This window comes from Choloepus didactylus, chromosome 11, assembly GCF_015220235.1.
Source record: "Choloepus didactylus isolate mChoDid1 chromosome 11, mChoDid1.pri, whole genome shotgun sequence".
NCBI lineage: Eukaryota > Metazoa > Chordata > Mammalia > Pilosa > Megalonychidae > Choloepus > Choloepus didactylus.
Genome location: NC_051317.1, coordinates 20,684,532 through 20,704,895, shown reverse-complemented (window position 1 = coordinate 20,704,895; position 20,364 = coordinate 20,684,532).

The window sequence follows — 20,364 nt, the reverse complement described above, 5'->3', positions numbered from 1 at the left end:
TTTTATTTTTTAAAATGTTTTGATAAAATTAATTTTTAAGAAATGGAAAAAAAATACGCAGAGCAACTCCTGAAGGAGCTGGGGGGAAATGCAGAGGTGTTGGGCTTCAATCATCGGATGGTTGCTAATGTTCTCACAAACATTGAGGACTGGCAGTTTGATGTGCCAAACCCTCTATCACAGGACTTGCCCTTATGAAGCCTGCTACTGCAAAGGAGAGGACTAGGCCTGCCTCTAATTGTGCCTGAGATTCTCCCTGAATCCCTAAGCTAAGCCAACTTGGTGGGTGAAGTCACTGCCCTCCCCCCTAATGTGGGATCTGACACCCAGGGTGATAAATTCTCCCTGGCAATGTGGAATGTGACTCCTGGGGAGGCATCTGGACCTGGCATCATGGGGGTAGAGAACATCTTGACCAAAAGGGGGATGTGAAATGAAATGAAATAAGTTTCAGTGGCTGAGAGATTCCAAAATGGAGTCGAGAGGTCACCACTGGTGGGCACTCTTACACACAATATAGATAATCTTTTAGGTTTTAATGAGAATTGGAATAACTAGTAGTAAATGCCTGGAAACTGTCAAACTACAACCCAGTAGCCTTAAGGCTTGAAGACGATTGTATAACAATGTAGTTTACAAGGGGTGACAATGTGATTATGAAAGCCTTGTGGATCACATGCCCCTTTATCCAGTGTATGGATGGATGAGTAGAAAATGGGGGCAAAAAAACTGAAGGAAAACTGGGGGGGGGGGGGGGGTGCCATTTGGGTGTTCTTTGTTTCTCTTATTTTTTTATTCTTATTTTCACTTTTCCTGGTACAAGGAAAATGTTCAAAAAAATAGATCAGGGTGATGAATGAACAAATGTATGATGATGATGTGAACAATTGATTGTATACTTTGGATGATTGTATGGTTTGTGAATGAATCTTAAAAAAAAAAAAACCTAACATTTTGATTGTCTCTCCTTGGCATGTATCTTCAATAGGGTCCCAGGACCTCAACTGCCTTTTCCCACCCTTAGACTAAAAGACCCTTGCAGAACCAGTGGTGAGGGAATGCTTGGGTTAGTGTCAAGTTCCTTCTTTACAGACAGGTGGTAAATATTATAGTTCTTACAATATCAATTCTGTTTTGAAACATGTATTAATCATCTTGATACCTGAGTGTATTATTGGTATAGATATTCTGAGTAAATGAAAAATCACTACATTAGGAGAGCTCACCCTTCACCCAGTATTAACAGATCATATGAATAAAAACCTGTGAATTTACCAAACCTAATGTCTGTGGTAAATATCAAATATACGGATTTTAATTAAAGAGATGGTGCTTACAATTACATCACTACGCATTAACTATGTATGTAATAGCCTTGGTTAGTAGAACAAAATGTACTTGGCAAGGCAGGTGGACTATAGGGAGTCAAATTAAATTTTATTTCCCTATTTATTCTTCTGATCCTTACAAGTAATCTGATACAGGAAACTCATTCAATTATTCCTCAAATACTTGTGGGCCATTATGTGCACTGTTTTAGGTGTTTTGGATACACTTCAGTGAATGAAAAAGACAATGATCCTGTCCTCATAAAAATTACATTCTATCCGGAGATGGGGAAATTCACAGTAAACAGATATAGTACAGTATAAGAAGGCATATTTTGCTAAGAAAATAAAGATAAAGGAAATGAAATAAGGTTGATTGAATTGATAGCTGTGGTCATCAGAGTAGGCCTCCCTGATAGTACAACATTTGAGCAAGACTCTTTGCACAGCTTGGGGAAAAAGTATGTACTAATTGATCTAGCTAATGCTTTCTTTTCCACAACTTATTACAGTTGGACAGTTCAGGGACAATTTGGTTTTCTTTGGGATAGTATTCAATACACATATACTGGGTCTCTGGGCTTTATTAACCCATGTTATAGTCATAATTTAAGAAGAATCTTATTATAATCAACTGCAATACAAATAATAATAATAATAATAAATATAATAATAGGAGGAGTCATTTAGGAAGGAGTGGATTCAGATTTGAAGATGGTACATGTCAGGACATCCCAAGTAGGGCTGATCCATCTAAAAGCAGTAACAAGAACCAGCCTGCCAATACAATCCTTAGGCTTATCTTGGGTGGGTGCTGCACAGTTAATGCACTGAGAATGAAATTAGTGATAAAAATGAAACTTTATTTCTTTAATTTATCCTAAATACAGGACAGGATTATTTGGATATTGGAGCAATTATTTCCCACTTATTGGTGAAATTTTGTGAACTATATACAGGTCACATTTCACATATATTTTTGAATGAGAAGAATAGCAACAGGCCATAACGACATTTTAAAAGCTGTGTTATTATGTAGTTAAAATGAATTTTATGAGAATAATGCTTATCAATCTAATATTTAAACTGTAAGCTATAGAGAGATTCAGGCTAACTGGAGCCTCTGATTGTGCTAGCTTTTGGGTTTTGGGACCCAGTGATTACTTGATTCTGCTTTCCATGTCAATTTTAAAAGATAATTACTAGCTTGCAGCTGAATACTGATCAGTGGTTGTTGAGGCAGATTTTATCACTGATGGATAATGAATAACAAAAACACAAAGAATCTGATAATGCCTTGGATCATTTTTAAAATGTTCAAATAACCAAAGGGAAAATCTCATTAATTAATATAAATGGCATATCAGGGCTTTTACAAAAGTAGCATTATGGAAGGTAACTATATGATGAAAAAGCTACTCTCCTGGGGCCTCATATTCCCACTTGCCAGTACTTTCTTCTGCAATAAAGATGGGGCTCTTGTGACATAAAGGTTTGGTTTTCCAAGAGTAGTGCTCAAATAATTGAGTAGATTAGTGTCTGAAAGGCTGCACTTATCCTGCCTTCAGAGCAAAATTTTCTTACAGATAAAGGGTAAAGTCAGGTTAATGGTCCAAGTAAACACAGTGTAGCTGACTGTGTTTCCAAATACAAGAAAGTCCTAATGATATTGTGTGTGTATTATATGCATGTACACACACACACACACACACACACACACACACAAATGTCTCTGGTTATAGGCAATATTTTCACTGTTTAGTTCAGCAAGTGAGCCATAAACAATAAAATTATTAAAGATTACTCTATATGGAAACAGAGCTTATCAAAAAGCTATAGGTGTTTTAATTTCAAGTATTGTTTGATCTTTCTTCATACACAGAGGGTGTGTTATCGTGTGATGTATGATTGTGTTCATTCCAGAGGATGCAAATAACAACGCAAATTTTGGCAAATTTTCTGGCATAGGCTTTGGCTACTCTGTTGCTAGGACTTAGGCAGAAACTACAATAAAATTATTAAAAATTAGATTGCTTATGAATATGAACTCCAAACTTATCAACAGATCAGAGAATGCATTTCACACGATATATAGGGTAGGCAGAAGCCAAAAATATAACATTAAGTTGCTCTTTCTTGTGTCAAAAAATCTCCAAAAGCAGCATGAGTAAAACCAAAAAGGACAAATGAAGCACTTGCTGGTGCTACACAAATCAGGGGAATCACTGGGCCTGTGAGATTGGCTTTCCAGTTAAAAGACAGTGTATAATGAAGTTAAATATATAGTCTACCAGGGTGGGTCTTTAGTTGAAAGTTCTCTAAGGAATGTAGTCAGGAATATATGAAAATATTATACAACTAAAATAAATACAGTATGAACTTCTGTATTTGATTGTTACTACTGAACCATTTTAGACCAACTTGCACTGTGTTGTATAATTTGTTCTCTGCACAAAGTCTCCTGGCTGGAGGTATAGTGAGCTCTGAAATCCAGTTAGTAAAGTTGCATCTCTTGTCTGTGTGATGGTTGGAGCTATGAACCCCGGAAAAATAGGTTGTTAGACTTGTTCTATTCCTGTGGGTGTACAGTCTTTGTAAATGAGACCTTTTGATGAAGTTAAAGTGTGCCCCGGAAGAATAGGGGTGGGTCTTAATTCCTATTACTGAAGGACTCACAGGAAGGCCACAGATAGAGTGTTCCAGAGGGGAGCAGCCAGAAGCTGAAAGCTAATGGAACCCGGAGGAAAAGGAAGAAGCCAGGAGAGGCTGCTATGTGCACTGCCATGTGACAGAAAAGCCAAGGACCAAGTATCAGTGGCATCCAACCCCAGAGTGCTACTGTCTTCTGGGCGAAAGCATGGCCTTGAAGACACCTTGATTTTGGAATTTTCCTAGCCTCAAAACTGCCTGCCAATGAATGTCCATTGTTTAAGCCAGTCGATTGCAAGGTATTTGCATTAGAAGCCAGGAAACTAAAACACCTGGTTTTGTGTCAACCAGAGGAAGGCATGCCAAGTTATCATACATCCAGGAGGATGCTGTGACTTTTTGCCATTCACCCCTATGGAGGAAATACGTTTAGTAATTCGTACAAAGGAACCATATTTGCCTGCAGTGTCCTTGTTAAGCTGAACATTTAAATCTATTTCTTGAGCTATCATGTTAGCTTTTCCTTATATACAATTACCACCACAGTTTCAAATGCCATTTTTATGTCACTCTAATACCATGATTATGGATTGATTATTAACCATAGGAAGTTTTAACTTAATTCTTAGTATATTTTCTATTTAATATATCTCATTTTCCCAAATAAATCCAACCATATTTTTAAAATAATAATTAAAAAAATAGAAATCTGCAAAGACTAATATAACAAACATTCTTGTATCCATCTCTTCAGTAAATGAACTGCAAAGGCTATATTTGGACACATTTATTTTCAGAGCAACTAAAGCTGAAATCCCTGTGCTCATCTCCCAAGCCCCTTTTCTCTTCCTCCCCATTCCTCTTTTCCCTAGAGGCAATGTCTGCAAATTTTACTATATCAATAAATGGCTGTAAATTAATAAAAATCATGTGTTTGCAAACCACTTGCATCATTCTTCTCAAATTTGATTCTTTATTCAACATCTTTTGAGTTCTACAAGATCTAGTTCATCAATTTTAACTGGAGCATAAGATCCATCATATTATATTATTATAATACTTTTTCAATTTACTCTATTTTATCTACCCCCCAAGTCCCATTCATTGCAAATAATGATTCAGAGAACAAACTTATGCATATCTACCTCACATGTGCAAAACAATATTTCTGAGTTAAAAGGTATGTATCCAGTCAACTTTATTGTATATTGTTAATTGCTCTTTAAAGAAGTTGTGCCAATTTATACTTCTACCATATATGTGGAGTGTCTGCTTCCCTACCTCTTTGTCAGTTGATATGGTCTTTTTTTTTTTCTATATTTCTAGTCAGATGAGTATGAAAGGGTGTCTCATTATTTTTGGAATTCTGTTGCACTGATTTTAGGGACATTCAAGTTATATATGTCTAGGCTATTCAGGTTTCTTCTTTAAACCAATTATGTCCATTTATATTTCCATTTTTGCTTGCCTTTTTCTTTTTACATGAAAGATTGATCTATGTATCCTGCTAATTAAAATTTTTACAGAGGTTGTACATACTGTCTCTTAGTCTAGTTTTCATATCTATTCCAATAAAAAATTTAATTTTGATATTCTCATTTGTGATTCATTTTTAATTTCTACTTTATGTGTCTTTCATAAAAATGTTTCTCTACTCAGAGGTCAGAAGACATCTACATTTTATTCTATCATTTGCTAAAGTTTTGATTTTTTAAAATTTATATCTTTAATCTGTGTGTTTCCCCTCACCTCTGTGGGCAGATGATTGTCCCAGAACCTTTCACTACTCATCAGTAAGTTTTCTCTATCTTGTGTCAAGACCACACTTATGGGTTAATTTCCTTTTATCCAACTTTTGTGTATTTTCTTCCATTAGCACTATTCAGTCATCACAGTGAAGTCATATATATAGCTCTTTTCAAGACTTGTCTTCAAACTTATCTCACCCAGTAGAACTTCTACCCTTGAATCATCTCCAATTTCACTTATTATTCTGTATTAATATGTGTTTTGTAATTTTGTCTTTATGTGTATGTAATATACTTTGATTTTCATGTATATTAAATGAAAGATGCTCAAAGATATTAGAGAGAACTGTTATGACATGAAATAATTGTCAATATACTTTCCAGTACTATCTGAACATTTTATCATTCCAGATTTAATCTCTACTTTTAAGGAAAAATTTAAACTTCTTGGCGCATCACAGAAGCTCTTCTAGATCTACTGGTTTCTCCTACCTTAACCATCCTTAACCGTCTACTCCAAATTTCATCCAATAATTCAACTTCTAAAAATAAATAAATAACTAAAACATGCTTGATTTTTCATGTCTCTAAGCCTCCTCTCTTCCTAACTAATCAGTTACTCACAGAGTCTTCATTTGATTAGTTCCTGTCTTCTTTACATTGCAGTTCAAATACACGTTTCTACAAAAACCTCTGCATGAACCCTCTGTCCCTAGTGCAATTTGCTGACCCATAACAAATAAACTGATCCTTTACTTAGTTTATCTATTTTTAAAAAATTCTTGATGTATTTTTATAGGCAGCAACCATAAGTTTTTGTTTGTTAGTCTCTGTCTGTTTAGTATTTAAAGGAATCCCTTAAAAATAATGGTACATTCAGTGAATTAATATAACCAATATTTAATCATCATTGAGAAGAATTTTAGGCACAGGGGATACAAAGATGTGTAAGACTTCATGACCCTAGTAATTATTTGCCTATGTATATATACTTCCTCAATTTTTTGAAAGCATATAATAGGCATTTTCAACATCCATACAAATCAGTAAAATATATTGTTTTAGTGACTACAGAAGAATTAACAATTTGAAAGTTCCCTAATTTATTTAACCAATTTCCAATTGAAGACTTTGTTTTTCCAAGTTTTTGCTATCATCATCATATTATGACAAAGACCTTTGTAAGTGTTATCAAGTATTTTTAAATGTATTTCTAACCATGAAATTGCTAGTTACATGAGTGTTTTTAAGACACTTGACACATATTGTCAAATTGCTTTCAGAAACTGTAAGAATTCACACTCCATCAGCAGTATGTTTAAGTACTCTCATTGATACTGGGTATTAGAAGAATAAATTCCTAGGGATTAAAGATGAAATATACTGAAAAAATTATAAATATTTAATCAATCAGAAATTTATTTGCATTTAAAACATGATTTAGGGATTTGTGTGTGTATGTATGTGTTGCTAATCAATTATTCTACTTCCATTTATTGATTAAACCATTTGATCCTGACTAATTTAAAATGCCAATTTAAGATTCATAAACTAAGTGATTATGTGTAACTACTTTTGTTTCTGATCCTTTATTAATCTTGCATTAAATTATCCATATACTCTGTTGCTCTTACCATATTGTTCTATTTATGATGTGTTTATAAACTTTTTAACAATTGTGAGAGAAAGCTTCCAATTTACTACTTTTATTCTAAATATAGATGTATCCAGATGATGTTAAGAATTGTGTCATCAAATTCACTATGTCCTTCCCCAAATTAAATTTGAATTAGAATGTACTTATATGAATATATTAATTCAGGAAATGTTATCTTTCTTTTTGTCTTTCCATTGAAGAACAAAAATTCTTCTCCATTTTCATATTTTCTTTTACATTCCATAGAAAATTTACGTAGATTTTTTCATAATGTTTCAGAAACTTATTTTAACTTATTGTTAATAACTTTATAATATTTCTACTATTGTACATAGGTCTTTAATTTCCATTTTAACTGTTTATTAGTATATTGTATATGTGACAGTATATAGACAAATTTGATTTATCTTAAGTTTTTTTTTTTTTTTTCAATCCAGCTACACTAATGTATATATTAGTGCTAATAGATTCTTAGGTAGTTCCCTTGGGTTTCCAAAATAAAAAATCATGTAATCAGCAATCATCTTAGTTTCCCAGCTGCTATGATAAATACCACACACAATGGGTTGGGTTAAATAACAGGAATTAATTGGTTTACTATTTCAGAAATTAGAATGGCTTACTTCTCCCAAGTTGGGAGCATTCTGGCTGGCTGGCAATCCTTGGGTCCCGTGGCTTTCTAGTTACCAGGCGAAGTCCTCCCCTTTCTCTTCTGGGTTCTGTTGACTCCCAGCTTCCAGCTCCATCCTGTGACTTTCTCTTTACAAGGTCTCCAGTAATAGCATTAAGACCATCCTGATTTAGTTGGTCACACTTTAACTATAAAAACATCTTCCAAAGATCCTATTTGCTATGGGTTCACACCCACATAAAATGGATTAAGAATAAGAACATGTTTTCTTTTTTTCCCCCTAGGCTCATAACTCAATCTATTATAGCAATTAATATATATTATCTGTTTTGATTATAAATTGTGTGTGTGTGTGTGTGTGTGTGTGTGTCACTTTGTTTTCTGGACTAATTATAATAGTACTCCCAGAAGAATGTTAACACAATGGGCTATTTTAGTCTCTAAATTTAATAGAAATATCACCACTGCTGAGCCTTTTGAAGCAAAGCTTACTTCAGCTCAGATGAATAGCTTATTACATTAAGGGAGTATGCAGGTTATTTCACCATCCCACTGCTGTTTTTTTCTTTTCCCTAAAATTGTTTCTGATTTAATTTACTTCTAGCATTTCTAGTATAACTACTTTACTTTCTAATGTTTTTTTATACTTCTATTCCTAATTTACTAAGATTTTTAAATTAAGAATGCAGTTGAATTTGGCCACATATTTTTTTCACTATTTATCAAGGTGAACACTAGTTTTCTTCCTTAATCTACTTACATTATATGTTATATTAACAGATTTCCTAATATTAAATCATGTTATATTTTAATATATGATTGAATTCTTTTATAGTTTAGTACATTATTGACTTCTACTAGTTTTTTTTCTCTATTAGTTTTTAATACATGTTTTTATGTGAGAATAGTTTGTAGTTTTCTTTTCTTGTACTATATATTTCAGAATTAGTTCCAGTTTCTATAGGTGATATCAAAGAAGTGAACCTAAAATAAGAACAGTCTCTAAAATTGATTGTTTTAATATGCTGTTTGAAATCAACATCAGAAAATTACACACTGCTTCATGGGAAAAATTCTTGTAATATAAAGTGTTTATGAAATAGTCCCACCTGAAATGGAAGTCACCATGGTTCTCTGAAACTACGTTTTCTATATTTCCTTTTGTTTATAAAATGAAAATTATACACCATATGCAGAAATTAACTCAAAATGAAACAATGACCTAAGAGTTAAATCCATAAAACTCTTAGAAGATAACGTGGAGCAAGTTGCTGTATGGTGCAACATGGGAGCATACCCTCAGGCACAACAGAAACTTTCAGCAAATGACCACTTTATCACAGGCATACTTCGGAGATGTTGCAGGTTTGGTTCCAGACCACTGCAATAAAGTGAATGTTGCAATAAAGCGAATCACACAAATCCTTTGGTTTACCAGTAAGCATAAAAGTTATGTTTACCCTATACAGTAGTCTAAGTATGTAATAGCATTATGTCTAGAAAAACAATGTTTATACCTTAATTAAATTGTGACAGAGAGACATGAATTGAGGACATGCTGTTGGAAAAATGGCCCCAATAGATTTGCTCAACGCCGGATTGCCACAAACCTTTGTTAAAATGCAATATCTGCAAAGCACAATAAAGCAAAGCACAAAAAAATGAGGAATGCCTGTACTTGCACAGCACAAAGGGCCCAATAAAGCAGGGAAAGGGGCCCCTTCATGGCTGGTTTCCTCCTAGGGGGCCGAATGTTCAGGCCAAGGACAGTGGATGGCAGCTCCCCACACTCCACTTTGTGTGGAGAGGAGAGACAAATCCGTGCTGCCTGATGGCAGAGTACCTATACAACCCAGGGGGAGGGGACTCTGCCACTGAGAGTTTCCTCTAAGATAAGCAGCTGAGACTGCTTGTTCTCAGTTTCTGGGTTTAAGGTATGATCAGGACACTCGATTAGACATAACATCCACCCAGGGCTGTGAAATAGAAACATATTGAAACATCTGCACACAATGGAAAGGTTAGGGAGTGTGTGAAAGGGCTGGGAGATGCCCAATAGGTCTGTCCATAACCTTCCCAGAAGATAATGGGGAAATATTTAAGACCTTGCATTAGGCAATGGATTCTTAGACTTTACAACAAAAGCATGAGTAGCAAAAGAAAAATAAAATAGATACATTGGAACTCATCAAAATTGAAAACATTTCTACATCAAAGGACATTATCAGGAAAGTGAAAAGACAACCAAAAAAATGAAAAACAGATCTTTTAAAACTACCATTTAAGAAAAAGAAAGGATTGAATCCATAGATAACAAATGAAACTTTAAACATAAAAAGTAAAAGAAAATAAATTGAAGCATTTTTCTATCCAAGGGTCACTTTTATGATAAAATTATATAGGGATCTTCATTGTACATTTAAAATCAATAATCCAGGTATATGGGGTTGTAAAAGTCCATTAATTTTTTTTTTGGTATATTATTTGAAGTTTAATTTATAACAAACTGAAAGAGGAACTGAAGTAGGCCTGAAATAAAATAAACCAACAATAATAATCATAAACACCATTTAAATATACCATCAGAAGGCCTGAATCATATTCCTGTTCACCCCCACCCCTTGTTAAAAAAAGAAAACAACCCAAGGAATCTGTAGAATGATTTCTGTAGAGCACTTTATTTCATTCAATACGCACTAAAAAATATTTACCTCTTAGACAGTTATGTCAAATAATTTTCTTTTCTGAGTAGTCTGTCTGAATTGCTTAAGCGGGATTTTTAAAAAGGCAAATGATTTGCCACAAATCTGCTGATGTCTGAAAAATATCTAATGGCTCTTCTATTTTGGTCACTTTATATTCTAATGTGTCCATACAAAAGCAGGACTATAATTTTAATCCAAACAAGAGAAGCCTGGGAGGCGGGGCAAGATGGCAGACTGGTGAGCTGTATGTTTTAGTTACTCCTCCAGGAAAGTAGGTAAAAAGCCAGGAACTGCGTGGACTGGACACCACAGAGCAATCTGTCTTTGGGCATACTTCATACAACACTCATGAAAACGTGGAACTGCTGAGATCAGCGAAATCTGTAAGTTTTTGCGGCCAGGGGACCCGCGCCCCTCCCTGCCAGGCTCAGTCCCGGGGGAGGGGGGCTGTCAGCTCCAGGAAGGAGAAGGGAGAATTGCAGTGGCTGCTCTCATCGGAAACTCATTCTACTGATTCAAACTCCAACCATAGATAGACTGAGGCCAGACACCAGAGACTCTGAGAGCAGCCAGCCCAGCAGAGAGGAGACGGGCATAGAAGGAAAACAACACGAGAAGCTCCAAAGTAAAAGCAGAGGATTTTTGGAGTTCTGGTGAACACAGAAAGGGGAAGGGCGGAGATCAGGCCTTGAGGCGCATATGCAAATCCCGAAGCAAGGCTGATCTCTCTGCCCAGGGCACCTTTCCTTAATGGCCCTGGTTGCTTTGTCTATTAGCATTTCAATAACCCATTAGATCTCTGAGGAGGGCCGTTTTTTTTTTTTTTGTTTGTTTGTTTGTTTGTTTGTTTTTTAAATCCTTTTTGCTTTTTCTAAAACAATTACTCTAAGAAGCTCAATACAGAAAGCTTCAAAGAATTGAAATTTGGGCACGTCAAGTCAAGAGCAGAAATAAGAGAGCTCTGAGACAAAAGGCAATAATCCAGTGGCTGAGAAAATTCACTAAACAACACAACTTCCCAAGAAAAGGGGGGTGTCCGCTCACAGCCACCATCCTGGTGGACAGGAAACACTCCTGCCCATCGCCAGCCCCATAGCCCAGAGCTGCCCCAGACAACCCAGTGTGACGGAAGTGCTTCAAATAACAGGCACACAACAAAACTGGGCGTGGACATTAGCCTTCCCTGCAACCTCAGCTGAATGTCCCAGAGCTGGGAAGGGGGAGCAGTGTGAATTAACAGAGCCCCATTCAGCCATCATTTGAGCAGACTGGGAGCCTCCCAACACAGCCCAGCAGCCCAGAACTGCCCTGGGGGGACGGCACTCACCTGTGACATAGCACAGTCATCCCTCAACAGAGGACCCGGGGTGCACAGCCTGGAAGAGGGGCCCACTTGCAAGTCTCAGGAGCCATACGCCAATACCAAAGACTTGTGGGTCAGTGGCAGAGACAAACTGTGGCAGGACTGAACTGAAGGATTAGACTATTGCAGTAGCTTTAAAACTCTAGGATCATCAGGGAGATTTGATTGTTAGGGCCACCCCCCCTCCCTGACTGCCCAGAAACACGCCCCACATACAGGGCAGGCCACACCAACTACACACGCAAGCTTGGGACACCAATTGGGCCCCACAAGACTCACTCCCCCACTCACCAAAAAGGCTAAGCAGGGGAGATCTGGCTTGTGGAGAACAGGTGGCTCGTGGACGCCACCTGCTGGTTAGTTAGAGAAAGTGTACTCCACGAAGCTGTAGATCTGATAAATTAGAGATAAGGACTTCAACTGGTCTACAAACCCTAAAAGAACCCTATCAAGGACAGCAAATGCCACGAGGCCAAAAACAACAGAAAATTATAAAGCATATGAAAAAACCAGACGATATGGATAACCCAAGCCCAAGCACCCAAATCAAAAGACCAGAAGAGACACACCTAGAGCAGCTACTCAAAGAACTAAAGATGAACAATGAGACCCTAGTACGGGATATGAAGGAAATCAAGAAGACCCTAGAAGAGCATAAAGAAGACATTGCAAGACTAAATAAAAAAATGGATGATCTTATGGAAATTAAAGAAACTGTTGACCAAATTAAAAAGATTCTGGACACTCATAGTACAAGACTAGAGGAAGTTGAACAACGAATCAGTGACCTGGAAGATGACAGAATGGAAAATGAAAGCATAAAAGAAAGAATGGGGAAAAAAATTGAAAAACTCGAATGGACCTCAGGGATATGATAGATAATATGAAACGTCCGATATATAGACTCATTGGTGTCCCAGAAGGGGAAGAAAAGGGTAAAGGTCTAGGAAGAGTATTCAAAGAAATTGTTGGGGAAAACTTCCCAAATCTTCTAAACAACATAAATACACAAATAAATGCTCAGCGAACTCCAAATAGAATAAATCCAAAAAAACCCACTCCGAGACATATACTGATCACACTGTCAAACATAGAAGAGAAGGAGCAAGTTCTGAAAGCAGCAAGAGAAAAGCAATTCACCACATACAAAGGAAACAGCATAAGACTAAGTAGTGACTACTCAGCAGCCCCCATGGAGGCGAGAAGGCAATGGCACGATATATTTAAAATTCTGAGAGAGAGGAATTTCCAGCCAAGAATACTTTATCCAGCAAAGCTCTCCTTCAAATTTGAGGGAGAGCTTAAATTTTTCACAGACAAAGAAATGCTGAGAGAATTTGCTAACAAGAGACCTGCCCTACTGGAGATACTAAAGGGAGCCCTACAGACGAGAAACAAAGACAGGACAGAGAGACTTGGAGAAAGGTTCAGTACTAAAGAGATTCGGTATGGGTACAATAAAGGATATTAATAGAGAGAGGGAAAATATGGCAAACATAATCCAAAGGATAAGATGGCCGATTCAAGAAATGCCTTCACGGTTTTAACGTTGAATGTAAATGGATTAAACTCCCCAATTAAAAGATATAGATTCGCAGAATGGATCAAAAAAAATGAACCATCAATATGTTGCATACAAGAGACTCATCTTAGACACAGGGACACAAAGAAATTGAAGTGAAAGGATGGAAAAAATATTTCATGCAAGCTACAGCCAAAAGAAAGCAGGTGTAGCAATATTAATCTCATAAAATAGACTTCAAATGCAGGGATGTTTTGAGAGACAAAGAAGGCCACTACATACTAATAAAAGGGGCAATTCAGCAAGAAGAAATAACAATCGTAAATGTCTATGCACCCAATCAAGGTGCCACAAAATACATGAGAGAAACATTGGCAAAACTAAAGGAAGCAATTGATGTTTCCACAATAATTGTGGGAGACTTCAACACATCACTCTCTCCTATAGATAGATCAACCAGACAGAAGACCAATAAGGAAATTGAAAACCTAAAATCTGATAAATGAATTAGATTTAACAGACATCTACAGGACATTACATCCCAAATCACCAGGATACACATACTTTTCTAGTGCTCACGGAACTTTCTCCAGAATAGATCATATGCTGGGACATAAACAAGCCTCAATAAATTTAAAAAGATTGAAATTATTCAAAGCACATTCTCTGACCACAATGGAATACAATTAGAAGTCAATAACCATCAGAGACTTAGAAAATTCACAAATACCTGGAGGTTAAACAACACACTCCTAAACAATCAGTGGGTTAAAGAAGAAATAGCAAGAGAAATTGCTAAATATATAGAGACGAATGAAAATGAGAACACAACATACCAAAACCTATGGGATGCAGCAAAAGCAGTGCTAAGGGGGAAATTTATAGCACTAAACGCATAATTAAAAGGAAGAAAGAGCCAAAATCAAAGAACTAATGGATCAACTGAAGAAGCTAGAAAATGAACAGCAAACCAATCCTAAACCAAGTAGAAGAAAGAAAGAATAACAAGGATTAAAGCAGAAATAAATGACATAGAGAACAAAAAAACAATAGAAAGGATAAATATCACCAAAAGTTGGTTCTTTGAGAAGATCACAAGATTGACAAGCCCCTAGCTAGACTGACAAAATCAAAAAGAGAGAAGACCCATATAAACAAAATAATGAATGAAAAAGGTGACATAACTGCAGATCCTGAAGAAATTAAAAAATTAATAGAGGATATTATGAACAACTGTATGGCAACAAACTGGATAATGTAGAAGAAATGGACAATTTCCTGGAAACATATGAACAACCTAGACTGACCAGAGAAGAAATAGAAGACCTCAACCAACCCATCACAAGCAAAGAGATCCAATCAGTCATCAAAAATCTTCCCACAAATAAATGCCCAGGGCCAGATGGCTTCACAGGGGAATTCTACCAACTTTCCAGAAAGAACTGACACCAATCTTACTCAAACTCTTTCAAAACATTGAAAAAAATGGAACACTACCTAACTCATTTTATGAAGCTAACATCAATCTAATACCAAAACCAGGCAAAGATGCTACAAAAAAGGAAAACTACCGGCCAATCTCCCTAATGAATATAGATGCAAAAATCCTCCCACAAAATACTTGCAAATCGAATCCAAAGACACATTAAAAAAATCATACACCATGACCAAGTGGGGTTCATTCCAGGCATGCAAGCATGGTTCAACATCAGAAAAACAATCAATGTATTACAACACATTAAAAACTCGAAAGGGAAAAATCAATTGATCATCTCAATAGATGCTGAAAAAGCATTTGACAAAATCCAACATCCCTTTTTGATAAAAACACTTCAAAAGGTAGGAATTGAAGGAAACTTCCTCAACATGATAAAGAGCATATATGAAAAACCCACAGCCAGCATAGTACTCAATGGTGAGAGACTGAAAGCCTTCCCTCTAAGATCAGGAACAAGACAAGGATGCCCGCTGTCACCACTGTTATTCAACATTGTGCTGGAAGTGCTAGCCAGGGCAATCCGGCAAGACAAAGAAATAAAAGGCATCCAAATTGGAAAAGAAGAAGTAAAACTGTCATTGTTTGCAGATGATATGATCTTATATCTAGAAAACCCTGAGAAATCAACGATACACCTACTAGAGCTAATAAACAAATTTAGCAAAGTAGCGGGATACAAGATTAATGCACATAAGTCAGTAATGTTTCTATATGCTAGAAATGAACAAACTGAAGAGACACTCAAGAAAAAGATACCATTTTCAATAGCAACTAAAAAAATCAAGTACCTAGGAATCAACTTAACCAAAGATGTAAAAGACCTATACAAAGAAAACTACATAACTCTACTAAAAGAAATAGAAGGGGACCTTAAAAGATGGAAAAATATTCCATGTTCATGGATAGGAAGGCTAAATGTCATTAAGATGTCAATTCTACCCAAACTCATCTACAGATTCAATGCAATCCCAATCAAAATTCCAACAACCTACTTTGCAGACTTGGAAAAGCTAGTTATCAAATTTATTTGGAAAGGGAAGATGCCTCGAATTGCTAAAGACACTCTAAAAAAGAAAACGAAGTGGGAGGACTTACACTCCCTGACTTTGAAGCTTATTATAAAGCCACAGTTGCCAAGACAGCATGGTACTGGCACAAAGATAGACATAGATCAATGGAATCGAATTGAGAATTCAGAGATAGACCCTCAGATCTATGGCCGACTGATCTTTGATAAGGCCCCCAAAGTCACCGAACTGAGCCATAATGGTCTTTTCAACAAATGGGGCTGGGAGAGTTGGATATCCATATCCAAAAGAATGAAAGAGGACCCCTACCTCACCCCCTACACAAAAATTAACTCAAAATGGACCAAAGATCTCAATAAAAGAAAGTACCATAAAACTCCTAGAAGATAATGTAGGAAAACATCTTCAAGACCTTGTATTAGGAGGCCACTTCCTAGACTTTACACCCAAAGCACAAGCAACAAAAGAGAAAATAGATAAATGGGAACTCCTCAAGCTTAGAAGTTTCTGCACCTCAAAGGAATTTCTCAAAAAGGTAAAGAGGCAGCCAACTCAATGGGAAAAAATTTTTGGAAACCATGTATCTGACAAAAGACTGATATCTTGCATATACAAAGAAATCCTACAACTCAATGACAATAGTACAGACAGCCCAATTATAAAATGGGCAAAAGATATGAAAAGACAGTTCTCTGAAGAGGAAATACAAATGACCAAGAACACATGAAAAAATGTTCAGCTTCACTAGCTATTAGAGAGATGCAAATTAAGACCACAATGAGATACCATCTAACACCGGTTAGAATGGCTGCCATTAAACAAACAGGAAACTACAATGCTGGAGGGGATGTGGAGAAATTGGAACTCTTATTCATTGTTGGTGGGACTGTATAATGGTTCAGCCACTCTGGAAGTCAGTCTGGCAGTTCCTTAGAAAACTAGATATAGAGCTACCATTCGATCCAGCGATTGCACTCCTCGGTATATACCCGGAAGATCGGAAAGCAGTGACACGAACAGATATCTGCACGCCAATGTTCATAGCAGCATATTCACAATTGCCAAGAGATGGAAACAACCCAAATGTCCTTCAACAGATGAGTGGATAAATAAAATGTGGTATATACACACGATGGAATACTACGCGGCAGTAAGAAGGAACGATCTGGTGAAACATATGACACATGGATGAACCTTGAAGACATAATGCTGAGCGAAATAAGCCAGGCACAAAAGAGAAATATTATATGCTACCACTAATGTGAACTTTGAAAAATGTAAAACAAATGGTTTATAATGTAGAATGTAGGGGAACTAGCAGTAGAGAGCAATTAAGGAAGGGGGAACAATAATCCAGGAAGAACAGATAAGCTATTTAACGTTCTGGGGATGCCCAGAAATGACTATGGTCTGTTAATTTCTGATGGTTGTAGTAGGAACAAGTTCACTGAAATGTTGCTATATTATGTAACTTTCTTGGGGTAAAGTAGGAACATGTTGGAAGTTAAGCAGTTATCTTAGGTTAGTTGTCTTTTTCTTACTCCCTTGCTATGGTCTCTTTGAAATGCTCTTTTATTGTATGTTGTTTTCTTTTAACTTTTTTTTCATACAGGTGATTTGAAAAAAGAAGGGAATGTAGTGCCCCCTTGAGGAGCCTGTGGAGAATGCAGGGGTATTCGCCTACCCCACCTCCATGGTTGCTAACATGACCACAGACATAGGGGACTGGTGGTTTGATGGGTTGAGCCCTCTACCATAAGTTTTACCCTTGGGAAGACGGTTGCTGCAAAGGAGAGGCTAGGCCTCCCTGTATTTGTGCCTAAGAGTCTCCTCCTGAATGCCTCTTTGTTGCTCAGATGTGGCCCTCTCTCTCTGGCTAAGCCAACTTGAAAGGTGAAATCACTGCCCTCCCCCCTACGTGGGATCAGACACCCAGGGAAGTGAATCTCCCTGGCAACGTGGAATATGACTCCCAGGGAGGAATGTAGACCTGGCACCGTGGGACGGAGAACATCTTCTTGACCAAAAGGGGGATGTGAAAGGAAATGAAATAAGCTTCAGTGGCAGAGAGATTCCAAAGGAGCCGAGAGGTCACTCTGGTGGGCACTCTTATGCACACTTTAGACAACCCTTTTTAGGTTCTAAAGAATTGGGGTAGCTGGTGGTGGATACCTGAAACTATCAAACTACAACCCAGAACCCATGAATCTCGAAGACAGTTGTATAAAAATGTAGCTTATGAGGGGTGACAATGGGATTGGGAAAGCCATAAGGACCAAACACCACTTTGTCTAGTTTATGGATGGATGTGTAGAAAAGTAGGGGAAGGAACAAACAGACAAAGGTACCCAGTGTTCTTTTTTACTTCAATTGCTCTTTTTCACTCTAATTATTATTCTTGTTATTTTTGTGTGTGTGCTAATGAAGGTGTCAGGGATTGATTTAGGTGATGAATGTACAACTATGTAATGGTGCTGTAAACAATCGAAAGTACAATTTGTTTTGTATGACTGCGTGGTATGTGAATATATCTCAATAAATGATGATAAAAAAAAAAAAACAAAACAGTGAAATAAATATGCAGAGCCCCCTTGAGGAGCTGGTGGAGAATGCAGGGGTGTTGGGTTTCCCCACCTCATTGGTTGCTGACGTGCTCACAGACATAGGGGACTGGTGGTTTGATGGGTTGAGCCCTCTACCACAGGACTTGCCCTTGGCAAGACTGTTGCTGCATAGGAGAGGCTAGGCCTCCCTATAATTGTGCCTAAGAGCCTCCTCCCAGGTGCCTCTTTGTTGCTCTGATGTGGCTCTCCCCCTCTAGCTAAGCCAACTTGAAAGGTGAAATCACTGCCTTCCACACTACGTGGGATCTGACACCCAGGGAAGTGAATACCCCTGGCAATGTGGAATATGACTTCCAGGGAAGAATCTAGACCAGCCATTGTGGGATGGAGAACATCTTCTTGACCAAAAGGGGATGTGAAAGGAAATGAAATAAGCTTCAGTGGCAGAGAGATTCCAAAAGGAGCCGAGAGGTCACTCTGGTGGGCACTCTTATGCACAATATAGACAACCCTTTTAAGTTCCAATGAATTGGAATAGCTAGCAATAATACCTGAAGCTGTCAAACTACAACCTAGAACCCATGAATCTTGAAGACAATTGTATAAAAATGTAGCTTATGAGGGGTGATAATGTGATTGGGAAAACCATATGGGCCACATCTCTTTTGTCTAGTTTATGGATGGATGAGTAGAAAAACGGGGGGGGAAAAGCAAACAAGCAAACAAAAGCAAACAACAAACAAAAAAAGGGACCCAGTGATCTTTGTTTACTTTAATTGCTCTTTCACTTTAATTTTTATTCTTATTATTTTTGTATTGTGGTAATGAAAATGTCAAAAAATAACTTGGTGATGAATGCACAACTATATAATGGTACTGTAAACAACTGAATGTATGCCTTGTTTTGTATAACTGCATGGTATGTAAGTATATCTCAATAAAATCAATAAAAAAAAGCTGAAAAAAAAAAAAAAAAAAAGAGAAGCCTGTACAAGAAACACATCTTGGATCTGAGCATCACAAATGAAGAGAAGAAAAATGTAACAGAGCCAAGGTGATTTATACGCCTCAGGTGCTGCAATCAGGGTAGCAGAGGTGGGTTTACTCCAGTAACCATTCAAGTGGGGATTGGCTCATTTTCAGGATTTACTTTCAGGTCTTCTAAGTCCTTTAAGCCCCCAAGTCCATGCAAATGTCCCACTTGGTGGACAGATGAGTAATCTAACCCCACCGGGTTTATTTCAATATTTTGATACTCCAATAATAAGATGCTTTGGAAGATTTTTTTTTTGAGAAGTCTGTTCTCTATTAAAATAAGATAGAACCTCAAAATATGAATGTGAACATCAGAAATAGACAGCATATATTACAAATCCTTTCTTGCTAGGAACATCAGTAAGAACACACATTAGCTTAAAAAACAGGCTCAGCAAATGTTGCTGATCTGCCAGAAGTTTTAGTTCACTATTTACAAATAAGACAAAGTGAAATACAGAAAATTTTACACATTTGGTAGTTGACAGATTACTGTTTATCAATAGTGGTCTATCAGAAAACTGATATGAAGGAAGACTGGATAAGAGACAGTTGTCATGTTCTTAATCAAATTTAAATGTACAGAAAACTAGATTAATTTTGAAATAAACATTCTGCCTTTCAAGGGAATAATTT